We start from the raw sequence: 13,285 nt of genomic DNA on the forward strand, positions 1-13,285 counted from the left end.
ATGGAGTTTGGGTTGGAAGGGAAGGAGGAACAGTGGGGATTATACTTCATTGTTATAGCATGGCGTCCTAATGTGCTGACTTTAAAAATTATTTTAGTGCATACACAATTAAAATAGATGCTATTGAGTTTCTATTTCTTCCGGAAATAATTTGAAATTTTATCTAAGTTTTCTCTCTCTCTCTCTCTTTTTTTTTTTGTTTTACAAAAACACCCCGAAATAACTTCTGTATTGGTCCTTTCGGTTTATTTAGTGAACCAGCAGTTTAGTCTTGAATTCTGTTTTTATAATACTTAAGATTGGTGTTTATGTAGGCTTCATTCCCCAAAACTGTATGGTTTTCCTGAGCTTGCAGAAAACCTCTGTAGGTGTGTTTCGGGTACCTGCCACAGAGGATGCCCCTGGCAGGGGTTCGGCCATTCTTTCCCCAGCACCAGACACTCTGTCCCATGCCCCAGGGCAGAAGGGTGGTGCCTGGGCACAGTGAGGGGGGAAGCACATCCCGAAGGCTGAAAGCCCTGGGTTCACACTGCTTCCCCCATAAAGTGCCTGTGACCTTTGGCAGGCGATTTAATATTCCTCTGGTTCGGGATCCTGCTCTGTGAAAAGGAAATGATAACTGGAAGGGTTGTTGGGTTGATTGAAGATGTAACATTTCAAAATCACCTACAGCAAAGCAGGAGGTTGGTAAAAGGAGGGGGGGGGGGGGCTCCTTTCCTTTCGTGCTTTCCTGGCAAGGCCTCTGAAGAGTTAGTCAATAAAGATGCTTGGCTGTCTCGCCCCAACTTGAAAATGAGTTATTTGGAGGTAGGTGAGAATCCAGACTCCTTGGGTCGACGACTACAAGTAGACCCTGCTTATTAAACACCTGCAACGTGACTGGGACACTTGGGCCAGTGCTTTAACCTTCCTGAACCATTCACCCTGCTCTGTGAAATGGAGATTATAATGCCTAATAGGATTGTTGAGGTTGGTTAAAGAGGTTGCTTTACGTTCATTGTCTCATTGAATCCTTCCAACAGCCCAAGAAACAGGCCTCATTTGGCCCCATTTTATTGCTGAGGACACTGAGGGCCTGACGTCGTCGAGTAATTCACTCAAGGTCATGCAGCTGTGAGGGGCAGGTTGGAAGTCAGGATATCCGTAACCCAAAATTTATATGCTCTCCAACTTACCTCCCAGGCCTTAGGGAGATTGTTCAGTGAAAAGGAAACCAGAGAATGGGAAATACTTAGTTTCCACTCCTTAAAAATGTTTCAGTTCAAATTCCAGGAAGGGCAGTGATTTCCAAACTCCCTATCTCTTTTAATCTGCAAAAAAACCCTGCAACTACCCAAGAAAGAAATTTCCCCCTAAACGGTTTCAATCTTGGCAGATAATGAAGCAGTTATTTCTCCGCTGAAGGATTATCACATTGGTGTCCAGATCTGAGAAGCAGCAAGATTTGGTTCTTTACTCTGCTTCTGAACAGAGTCCGGTCTTCAAGTTTCAGAAAAGGACAATTTCCATTGAAGGTCGTCACGTCTGGGAGCAGATGGTGCTCAGAATTATGGGGATGCTATTAACTAAGGTGAATTGACTCCAGAGCTACACCTTCATTAATGAGAAGGGAAGTCGCACCAATTCAGAAAGAAGGAGCTTGAGGAATGATGGGAAATCAGAGTGCATTGCTTGGAGACAAGTTGAGGGAGAGGCAGAGAAAATGGTTAGGGGGAGGGGGGAAAAGGATTGTACGAAGAGACCCAAAGGATTTGGTGCTCTTAAATATAGCACCGATCGTCAAAACTCGGCCTGAGATGCTGAACTAGCATCACACATTTGCTCGGGCAGCCAGCGTCAGCATCAGATGCAAACAGGTGGACAGTGTATTTGCTGGGCCGTCTGTTAACTGGGTGGGTAGCTGTGGCAGGTGAAAAATGCTTGAGCCTACAAATAATGTGCTCACACATCAGAAAATTCTTGAAAATCCTAAAATGGAATTAGACTTGATAATGAGTGCATTGTGAGTGAAAATAGGTCTCTTCCCCCCTCCATTTGGGGCAGCCTTGTGGGTCAAGCGCACCTCACTCTAGTTAGGCTGACCCTTCAAATGCCAGCAGTCATTCATTGGTTTCCCTGTTTCTTACTATTTCCTAGAACTGTAGGATGGGGTGGGCTGGTAGAATAGTGTCAAATTAAGGACAATATCTTCAAAACAGATAAGGATCATTATTTGCTTTGAGTTCATGCTATTGAAATGCTATGTTTGACATGACGTGCAAGAAGTAGTATCTTAATTTGATTTACCTATGGTATAATAGTGTTGTGGCTGATAGTAAGATGAGCTGCGTTTAGTGACCTTTGATTTACCTATGATATAATAGTGTTGTGGCTGATAGTAAGACAAGCTGCATTTAGTGACCTTTTGATTTTTTTTTAATGAAATAAATTTGCTAAGATAAGCAACTTCCTTCTCCAGCAGACAGGACTTTCTTCTCTTAGCCATGTATTTCTTGCTCAGCAAAAGTGACAGGGACCCCAGATGTCTGCTTTATTAATAAAGGTAGGTGTGATTTGAGCAATTGATGAAATCTATATAGCTTTCCCATTCAAATAGTTTGAAATTCTAATATGTCTGATATTTATAGTGAAATACGAGCATCCTCTTTTTTTTTTTGTAGGTACAAGAAAATCAAAGATCCTTCCCTAATACAGTCCTAACTTAAACACAGCAATATCACTACTCCAAGTTAATCAGGAAAGCACTTCTGCGTTAAGGTTGCTGAACTCTTAACTTCAGGAACAATTGCCAGAAGAGTTCAATCTCTTGGGAGCTGAACCTTGAAAAGAACACCCAAAGCACCCCAAATATTTGGGGGTTCTATGTTGTTATTGGGTTTTTCCCCCTTCATATTTTTTTTTCTATGAACCTTTGGTCTGGTCCCAAAAGCCCCCTGGACTGGTAACTCCTTAATCTGTCTGCATCCTGGTTTTATTAGATGGACATCAAGCAATAATGTACAACTTTAAAAAAAAGAGAGAGAGAAAACATGGACAGGTTTGTTTTTGTAACTGTCAGCATTGTTTTGGCTATTTTGAGAATGTAGGACAGGGTTAAGGATTAGTACCAGCATTCTCTCTTCTGTGTATCAGAGCCGCTTAGCAGTAATTGATCAGGACATTAGGTTTTGTACTCTTGGTTCAGGTCATTTGCCTATGAGCTGCTCCAGCCTTTTTACAAAGGCATACTGCATATGTTTCTGGGTACCTTTTTGAGAGAAGATTTAAATTGGCCAGATGAATAATACTTTGTTACAAGTGTTTTGCCCTAGGCAAAAAGGTTTTCTTCATATTATCATAGCCTGAAGCTGCAATCCTCAAGCTTGATGTGACTGGTGTTATACTGTCACATGGCAATGATGTAAGAACAGGCCTCTCTGTGTCAGACAAATCTGGATTTAGGGGAATTATAGCAGATGTTGCAAAATGGCAACAGTTTAGCAAGTTCCTTTTATCCCACTGTTGGGAGGCAGGACCACTAAGTGTACCAGACAGAAAAGAATGTTTTCTTTGATCCTTTACACTCTAGGGTAGAGACTTCCCCAGTTAGAGAACATCGTTAATGATATAGTCATACAGTCACTGATGGATCAGAATACAGAATTAAGAGTCAGCTTTTTTTTTTTTTAGTAGTTGTTTTGATTGAGCTTAGTATTGGTGGTCATTTACATTATAAGCTTCAGAAACACTCTAAGGTTTTATTTGTCATAAAGAAAGCTTAATTCATTGGAAGAAATTAAATAACGAAAAAATACTTTAACCTGGCAATCATATATAGAGCAGTTATTCTAATGTTCCCATTGTAATAAGTATTAACGAGTATATGCAACCATGTTGATTGCAGTGTTCATGCTAGTCTTAGTTTCTTAAAAGAAAAAGCTGTTTCAAAAGCTTTGGATTCCTCTGATCTAGATTCTTTTCTATTCCATTCTAATGAAATTAATTCATACACATGATCAAGGTGACTAGGTAGACAACAGTGACGTGAAGACAAAAACAAACACAAAAGCCATTCCCTGGTAGAAGTGATGCCAGGTTTGATTTATGGGAACTGTGTTTGGCTGTGGTTTGTATGCATTTCTGGGACTATCTCTGAGTCTCTAGAACCTTCTTTTGGAAATGCGGCCATAAATATCACTGCAGCATATTGCCCACAGCACTTCATTGCATACCTGCAAAAGACAGCATCTGCACGCAGGACAACGAGAAATAATTTCCCACGAGGTGAAGATTTCCAATGATGATTAAAGAAACACACGCATAATGAATTCGCTCTTTTTTATGCAAATGTGTATTGATTATTTCCATTGGAGCATTAGACAGTGAAATGTGTACAAGCATTTAGACAAGTTCTTTAAAAGGGTTCTATCTTTACAAAGAGTATTTTTAAAAATTTTGAGATATTTTTGCTTGCAAATTGTGATTGCTGCTGGGAGTCCCAGAAATGATCAGCATATCCTAATTTCTTCAAATGGTTTTTAATTAAAACAAAGAACAAAAAAGAATAAACACGAGGTGTGTTTAAAATGCATCAATATAGGTAGCTATATTTTTTATTTCTTTTGAAGATTTCACAGGTAAAGACAAACACAAAAGCAAACTGAGTGAAGATTGTCAATAATGCTGCATCATTCTTTATAAAATACTATTTTATTAACTTGGTGCATTTTCTCTATTTACCCCTGTTTGACTTAGAGAAAGGATTTACTTACTCAGTGCAAGGACAGAGAATATATAGGAAGATACCGAGGTTTGCCATTTGATTAATAGATATAAAATAAAAATAGACTATAATGACATATATTGCTATCCCTTTAATAAGATAAACATATGTTCTCAAAATACATGTGTTAGAGATCAATGTAAAACTCACATTTAAAAATTCCAAAATTACATTTTATTTAAAAATAAAACTCGTCCTACTAAAAGCTTTAGAAATCGGAGCTTCCTCATAAGTGGCTCAGCCCTAACTTTGAATTTAAGATTATATGATAAAATGCACAAATTTTTGGACATCATTCACTTAAACCCCTGACTGAATCCTTTCCTGTGGTTTAAATTAACTACTTAATCACTTCATGCCAGGTAAGTAACACATTTTACATTTGGTTACAAAGACAACCCTAATGATTGGGTTAAGTGTTGCGCTACATATGTTAGTGTTTCTATAGACAGGATAAATGGGAAAAAAAAATGAAAATTATTTTCTGAAACCTGCTGTGTTTAAGAGTTGAGAGGCTGTTAAAAATGTTTCCAATAAGAGGCTTTGTTTTTTCCTTCTCTTTTCCCCCTGAAAGGTCTATCCCAGCTATCTCAAAAAAACAACAAAAAACACAGAATATGCATATCTTTTTTCGAAATCCCAATACAACTCTCAACCATCCTGGCATCCAACAGTAATTCCCACACATACGTAGCTCAATCTAAGAGCAATTTGGAAGAGTTTGCAGCATGGTAGTAGCATCTGTTGTTTCATTGTTCAATAATTCACAGTTAGCCCAAGTAGGAGATGCAAACAATCCTTTTTCATATTTGCATACTTGGAATTTGGCTTTTTGATTCATGATTGCTCCCATTAGCTTTGAAAATTCACGTTTCTGTCTAGTTGCATGTTTTGCTTGAGTGAACTCAAATCATGCTCTTGACTCAAATATTATTACAAGTGTAAATACTTTGGAGATGTAAGTGTCTGCCGCTGATTCGGGGGATGTTTGTTTTATTGATTTTCATCTGGCGAGTTTAAAATATGAGCAAACTTTTCATGAAGGGTTTGGGGCATTTGTTTGAACACTCCTGGAGTAATTGGAAATGCAACAATTGTTTAAAAAGTGGCATTGCCCATGAAAAGATTTAGTGAGGGATGAAGAAATTTCTTGAACCTAAAGACCTAATCTGGTGATCCAATTCTCCCCACTGTGTCCATTCCCGTGAAACTCCATTTACTCGCCCAATCCATCGCCAGCTCCCCGCATCCTACCTAGCCAATCCTCTAGGTTTCCCACATTGTCTCCTCTTTTGTCTTTTCAGTCTAAACAGAAGAACAACAGATAGGGTTCTGAAGGGCAGGGAGCATCAGGAGCTGCAGGAGAATGGCTGAGATGAGGGTCAGAGTCCTGCCCCTACTGCCAACAGTTACTACGGTTTGTGCTGCCCGGCTGAACAGTGTTCAAAGGCTTTGCTGGGCTTTGTTCCACTGTGTAGGGATTAGGCCTGGCGGTCTGAGAATTTGCCTTCTAATTAAAAAGGATAAAAGATAGAAGTAGCATTAGACTAAAACAGAGCAGTGATACTTCACAGGCTGATTTTTTTTTTTTTTTTAAGTCACAAGACAACGCTAGAAGTGGTCAGGATATTTTATTTCTTTGGTATTCCACTCAAATTAAAAAGAGAAAACTTTGGAAACTCTTCCCAGCTGCTGTGCGTGGCACATGGAAGTCTAATTGCATCTAAAATAGCCGCTGTTTACAGGGAGGCTGTTTGGGTGGGGGATTTGCAGTCAGCATCGGAGAATGAAGGCTGCTCCCAGAGCCACCTTCCTCTTTTTCAAATGCTGGCAAGAAATTAATTCTACCCAAAGTGAATTCTGCTTTTCATGCCACCCCCATGTGCCTGGCTCTCCAGCCTCTTGATGCCTACCCTACCTATTCTCTTTCCAGGGATCAATCATTCCTTTCATCTCCTTGCAGCTGTAGACACTATCTTAACCAGGTGTGAAATGCAATTAAGAAATAATTCTGACCTCACAGTCTTTTTTTTTTTTTCTTTATAGCAACCTGATGGAGGGCGATTTTGATTCTCTCCCTTCAGTACTGTTCATGTTCTGTGACAGTTAATGAGACCCTGTGCCTACATTTGTTGAGAAAGAAGCCATACCCGGATCCAGGGGCAGACTAGCAGTCTCTAACTAGATGATTGGGTGCACCCTTTTTTGCCAGGTCGAAAGAACTAGTGCTGACAGCAGAGATGCGACTGACACTTGTTGAATTTAACAAGCGACTGGGAGTGATTTGCCAAGTACTCCACAGACTGGTTCTACCCACTCCGGCACAGGAAGGAATTTGAGGTGAGAATTTTTGTTAGAACTGCTGATGAGATTATATAAATTAGTTGAGGTGGGGTTTTTTAAGGGAAAAAAAAAAGGGAGGAAAGAATTTTGTGGAGGACTTCAGAGCTTTCAAAGCCACTGAGCTCGGATTGCATACAAGTATAAAGGAATGCTCCCATGTTCCCACAGAGCTCATATTACGTCATGAAGTCAAAGGACTGCATTTCTTATTTTCCACTTATTTTTGTTTTTCATTCGCCCAGCATAAACAAGTAAAGCTCCCTTAGAGAAGGGATATTTTTTTAAGTCTGAGGTCATGAGACTAACCTGTTCATTTCAGAGGCACACATAAATACACTTAATGTTCACTTTTTTGAAAAACCCATATTATTATTATTATTATTATTATTTTGCTTGCTTTTATCAAATTGAGCAACTTATCTATTGACTACACTGAGCATGAATGGAAACATGGTGATCTTGGGAAGGACACAGAGCCATCTCACCATCCAGCATATCATTTTTGGAGCCAAGTCTATGAGTAATATGAATATTGTTTTCGTCACGAGAAAGAATTCAGTACAGAATTTCTGATTTTCTAAACTTTAGCTTTTTTTTTTTTTTCTTTTAAAGCCTCCATGGAACTAAAATCCCTTGGCTGTATCTTTTAAACGTACGAATTACATTCTGAAACTAGATGAAATTTTTAAGAATCAATGCTTGTGAAATAATCCTTATTAATTTCAATCATCCCCTTTGCATGAAAGAATAAAAGGATCTTGTCCAGTTCTGAGTTCAAAGACAGCCATGGGAATGTATATTAACTTTCAGTCACTCCTTTTATTTTTGCCTTTTTTGAGATGACCATTCCCCCTGCTGATTTTTCAAATGTAGCAAAGCTGGATCTGCTAGTTTCACTCTAAAGAAAACAAAGATAAGAATCTGATTTAGATGTCCAGGAACATCAGTATGAATGACAAGAGTAGTAGCTAACAGTGAGTCAACATTTCTGTTTCCAGTCCCAGACTCTCTTTAGCATTTAAAATGTCAGCCAGTAGCACAAAGCCAAACCATTTTAAGAATGTAATTCACAATATTTTGGCTTCTATTTTTCACCAGCTTCTGAGTAATATATTGTATAAGAAAGAGGTCTTTGTTGTGTTTCTAATACATGTATAACCTGGTGGGAAGCTGAATAAAAAATGTATATTATTTGCATAACTTGAACTAAAGAACCTAGTGCATTATTGGGTCTTGAATGTCTTAAATTTAAGTGAGCTGGCTTAAGAGTAATATTACTCTATTATGGCCCTGTAATTCATATAATGAAATCATACGGCTAAAAAAATTTAAGGTTTTTTAACAATGATAAGTGGAACCTGATTTTTGAGCTCCTTTTTAATGAAAACAGTAATTTATAAACTGGCACGTGTGTGCCCCGTTTTGTTTGCTGACAATAGCAGGCCATTGCACTTGTATCCTTTCATCTGCTCTCCCCTCCGTGCATGTGAGAGAAGCCCGTGCAGCCTAATGGTCCAGGCACCAGGGACGAGCAAGCTCCTGGAAAACCCAGGGATCTGCTTCTCAGACAGACCCACTGGAATGACTGGGTCTCTGTGCAGCTTTCTGTGTCCTGACAACCACTCCCACCCCAACCGGTGTTTCCTGCAAGTCTACCCTATGCGCCGTTTGAGCAAGTTGTGTTAGACTGAACTCCAGCGTGCTCACACTTGGCTCCTTACATAGAAAATTAGGAGACTACACCTCACATAGGTGCTGCTAGTCATCTTTAAATCTTATGGTGAGGGATGTTTTCCTTTAGTAGAAACATAAACCGGTAGCAGTGTTCCCTCTCACACCTAGGAAATGAGCCCTTGCTTTTAAAATAGCTGAAGTTACTTAGTGTTTGTATATAGAGAACAGGATGTTACATTCTTCTAACAGTTCCCTCATCGAAGTGTACATGTTTGCCTGGCTGAGTGTTCTTACATCTGAGGAGAGGTTATTCTTATCTATTGATATTTGGAGATAAAGAATACAGTGTATAACCAGATGTCGGAAAGCTCCCTTCTTGCAACACCCAAAAGATACAATGATTTATATAGTAACTATTTTACTCTACAATTACTAAAATATTTCTTGAAAGGACCTAGGAATGACTAAATGAGTAAATTAATAGAGTAAAAAATAAAGGAAGTGATCAAATGTACCAAAACAAAGAGAAATTGCTTATGATATTACACACTTGGGATATATATACTCTTATCTATTATCAGAGAAATTCAAATGTCCGATACAAACTACACTGTCTTTTATTAATTTGATTTAAAATTAAAACAAAATTTTGAAACTGGTTGATGGAGTAGCTCTCCATCCTGAGAATAGAACACCGCAGGCGTCATTGTCATAACAGTTAACTCTGTGATCTAAATAACGCTACCGAAGAAGCAATGACTGTTTTCTATCTTAATTTTTAAAAAGCAAGGTCTGAAACATATCAGCTCCATTGGAATCATTCTTTCAAAAGATTAAAACCAGCACACTAGTTCTACAAATGTCATCCTGAAGATCCTTCTGGTTGACTTTCTGTTTTTTGTTGCTAGGAAAAGGGGGTTGGAGGAGGGGAGGGTTTGGAGAGGAGATATTGGCTGGAAAAAAAACTTGGACGAGTTGCAAGCTCTGAAAACAGATTTCTTTATCCGCACGCCAGGTTGGAGCGCATCCCCAGACCGCTATGTTGAGCCACCCCGTCCAGCTGAGAAGACCGCCATCTCTAGGACGGCACACGAGCTGGATGCGTTTTCTCATCCATGGCTCTGGACCGCTTTCAGCCTCAGGTCACTCCTACACAGGAAAATTCCAGTTCTGCCTATCTGTGTTCTGGTGATATGGACTACCGTCTACCTGTGTGGGGCTGAGATCATAAAACTCCTTTGACTGGCAATATGGTCTGGATCGGAACCAAGGTCATAAGGTAAATAGCCAGTGCTTTATCCTCTCAGCCAAGCCCTTGATAAGGGGTGCTCTTTGATGTTGAGAATGATAGTTGGCTTTTTCAGAACTTATATCCAAAAACAGTAATGCATAATGCATTTGCTTCCATCCTACAGCTGCTGACACATGGTGGAGGGTTAATTTAAAGACTACTTAATGATGAGAGCTACTTTAAATTAATCAAATGCTTCATAAAGCAAAAATGATCCTCCACTAACAACAACAACAACAACAAAAAATTGCAAGCAAATACACCTACAGTTTTCAACTTCTGCCCAACAATTCCTTACATCTCTTCTTTTAAGACAAGCCAACAGCTGGCTGGTAGAGTCCCTCTCACTAACAGCGCCTCTTCCTCCATGGTCTCATCGCGATTCGCGATTCAATTATTTACAGTACACATTGTCCCTGCTATAAGGTGTAAAGAGTTCTACTGGTGCATAGAATGACCATATTTGCTATATCGGTAATTAATGGCTACCACCCTGGTGCCTAATTATAAGAAAAAGTTGTTTGTTTTTTTCACTTGCTTTGATTCTGAAGATCATATCTCTTTGCTTACCTGAGTAGCATAAACATAAAGCATAGAATGCATCTGCTTTCCCCAGGTTTGTGTTAAATACTTGAGCAGGTATGCACAATACCGCCAACCTCTGCAGTTTTTCTTTAATACAATCATTACTTCCTCTGGGCCTCCTAATAACATGGTTCTTTCTTGCTTTTTTCCTGAGACACCCGGTTTTGTTGAGACATACCTTCAATGGATTTCAGAACATGTTAGAAAGAGAACTAACAAAAATAAGAGCGAGGGATCTGAAAGCTAGAGTTAGTAGGAATTGGTAGGTCACATCATGGATGCCTAATTGATACCAACAGCAGAAGCTAAAATCACACTGCTGGAGATGGAGCAACTGTGACTTAAACTTAGTAGTCAGTCTGAAAGCCCTGCCTTTCAACCACTATACTATAAGCAACCAGCCACCATCCTCTGGAAAGGAAGGGCCTAGAATGGCACAACATCTGTTTATTACGTATGAGTGTTTAAAAACACAGACTATAAATTCCAACTGCCTGGGTTCAAGTCTGTTACTAGTTTTATGATGTGGGCCACATAACCTTTCTGTGACGGTTTCCTCATCTAAAAAATGGGAACAATAGTCTCTTCTCGCAAAGCGATGTTGGTAGGATGAAATGAGCTGGTATATAGCACCTAGGTGGATGTGATCAAGATTTATTAAGTGACTTGTTTTCTTTTGTTGGAGTTAACTATCCCAGTGTTGCTTTTATTTTTTAAAAAAAAAATTGTATTGCTTGATTTTAGAGAGAGAGAGGAAGAGGAGAGAAAGAAAGAGAGAAACATTATTTTGTCATTCCACTTATTTAAGCATTTATTGGTTGATTCTTGTATGTGCCCTGACTGGGGATCGAACCTGCAACTATAATGTACCCAGACAATGCTCTAACCAACTGAGATACCAGGGTCCAGTGTTGATTTTCTTAAGCTTTATCCATATATTTTTTTCTGTGGCATGAATGCCCCACTCAGTTCACTTTGCTGGGATACGTGTCTACTATCACCAAATAGCCCATTGTTCAAATAGCCCTTCCACTAGCAATCTGAAAGATAAAGCAAGAACTCCTTTCTTTTATCAGAACTCTTAATCAAAATCATATATATATATTTCATTTCATTCAATTCCTAGGGAGGAACAAAATGTCTGGATTTTTAAAAATATTGGTTGTAACTTAGTATACCGTTAAAATCAAAGTGTAAAATTCAAAAGCATTTTAAAATTATCTCAGAAATTTAAAAAAAGGGAAGTATGCCAGCATCATTAAGTACGAAGTCAAACTTATAAATTGAAGCATTCAATAACTCGTAAACGTGCTTAGCACTGCTGTAAACAGCCAATGGCAGCGCTGTGGACATTCTCCCTACTTCGCTATGTGTTTCTGACTGTGATGTTAATGGCTCCTTCAAAGAGGTTAAAAGCATATTGAGAGGAGCAATCGATGCAACTGTATTTATATGTAGTGATTTTCTCAGATATTAGGCTATACCTTAATCAGAAATGCATTCACCAGATTACAAAATAAAGAACACTTGTCATACTGATAAATATTGCTTATTGTCTTTGATTTTAACCCAACCACAGAGATTTTTTTTTTTTTTAGCATAGCACACATGGAGATGATATAATGCTAACTAAAAATGTATTTATGGAAGACTACAGAAATTTGAGCAAAATTTTCAGAAATCCCAAGTTTCCATTGCTGCTTATTTAAATTGGCCATATTTTTCTTTCAGTGCTGTTTTGGCCACATTGAAGTCCTGACCAGTTTCCCTGGGGAGTCAACAGAAGTTTGGCAGGTGCATAAGCTCTGCAGGGCAGAGAGCAAGAGGAGAGTGCAGCTCGGAAGGTCACTGTAAAATTTTGGACACCTTTCTGCAGCTTTCATATCTTAAACCCAAAGTTGTATTCAAGAGCTGACAAAATTTGGGAGAATTTTGAGCTGGAAGTGGATAGGTTTGGTAGTTTTATTCTGGCTAAGATCTAGAAACACTGGGAGAGAGCCTCCACGGTTGACATAAACAAGAATCCACACGCAGACAACTGCCCCTGAGAGTCGGGGCACAGCCCACCACTGCCCACGGTGACCCACTGACACCAGGTTTCTACAAGGGGGTTCGCAGCCCTTCACCCAGCAGTGGGCATGTCCCTGACGAACGATCTGACATGTGAGCCTAGGAAAAGCTGGAGCACGATGTGGACTATCTTTTCTTTGCATTTCTTTGTTTTGATCATCTTTGTTCATTCTTTATCAGAATGCCTTTCTCCAATTTCCTCACCCCAGCGGTCTGAATGTTTGCATGAAGTAGACACGTATCACTGCATATGAACCATGAAATGTATTAAAAATAAACGTTTTAATTAAAATTGACATTTCTGAGCCTACTGCTGAGGGCAGCTGCTTTTTCTCTGAAATTACTTTGTCCTTCTCTGTAGGAGCCCCATATAAGAGGAGTTTTCATCCACTTTAATACTAATTTAATATTAAAAGAACAGCATTTCTGTGTATACACAAAGTTTCTCCTTAAGGTTGTTAAACCAGCTCAAAAGACTACAAATGGGTGTTACGCTCTCATAAGGCATTCACCCATTTCCCCATATGTGTACACTGAAGGTGGCTGTCCACACCGGTGGC

General features: G+C 39.1%; 1 long non-coding RNA gene across 2 annotated transcripts; it reads left to right on the forward strand.

Annotated features, from left to right (window-relative positions):
* Positions 1-5,971: 5,971 nt before the first annotated feature.
* On the forward strand, positions 5,972-12,976 carry LOC136334526 (uncharacterized). 2 transcript variants are annotated; one of them, XR_010731172.1, is made up of 4 exons: positions 5,972-6,747; positions 6,975-7,102; positions 9,795-10,058; positions 12,387-12,976. It is a non-coding gene; the product is annotated as an uncharacterized lncRNA (long non-coding RNA). The 2 variants fall into 2 exon arrangements; XR_010731171.1 differs by having other exon boundaries at positions 5,972-7,102.
* The last annotated feature ends 309 nt before the right edge of the window (positions 12,977-13,285 follow it).

Source organism: Saccopteryx bilineata, chromosome 4 (assembly GCF_036850765.1).
Source record: "Saccopteryx bilineata isolate mSacBil1 chromosome 4, mSacBil1_pri_phased_curated, whole genome shotgun sequence".
In the NCBI taxonomy this organism is placed as follows: Eukaryota; Metazoa; Chordata; class Mammalia; order Chiroptera; family Emballonuridae; genus Saccopteryx; species Saccopteryx bilineata.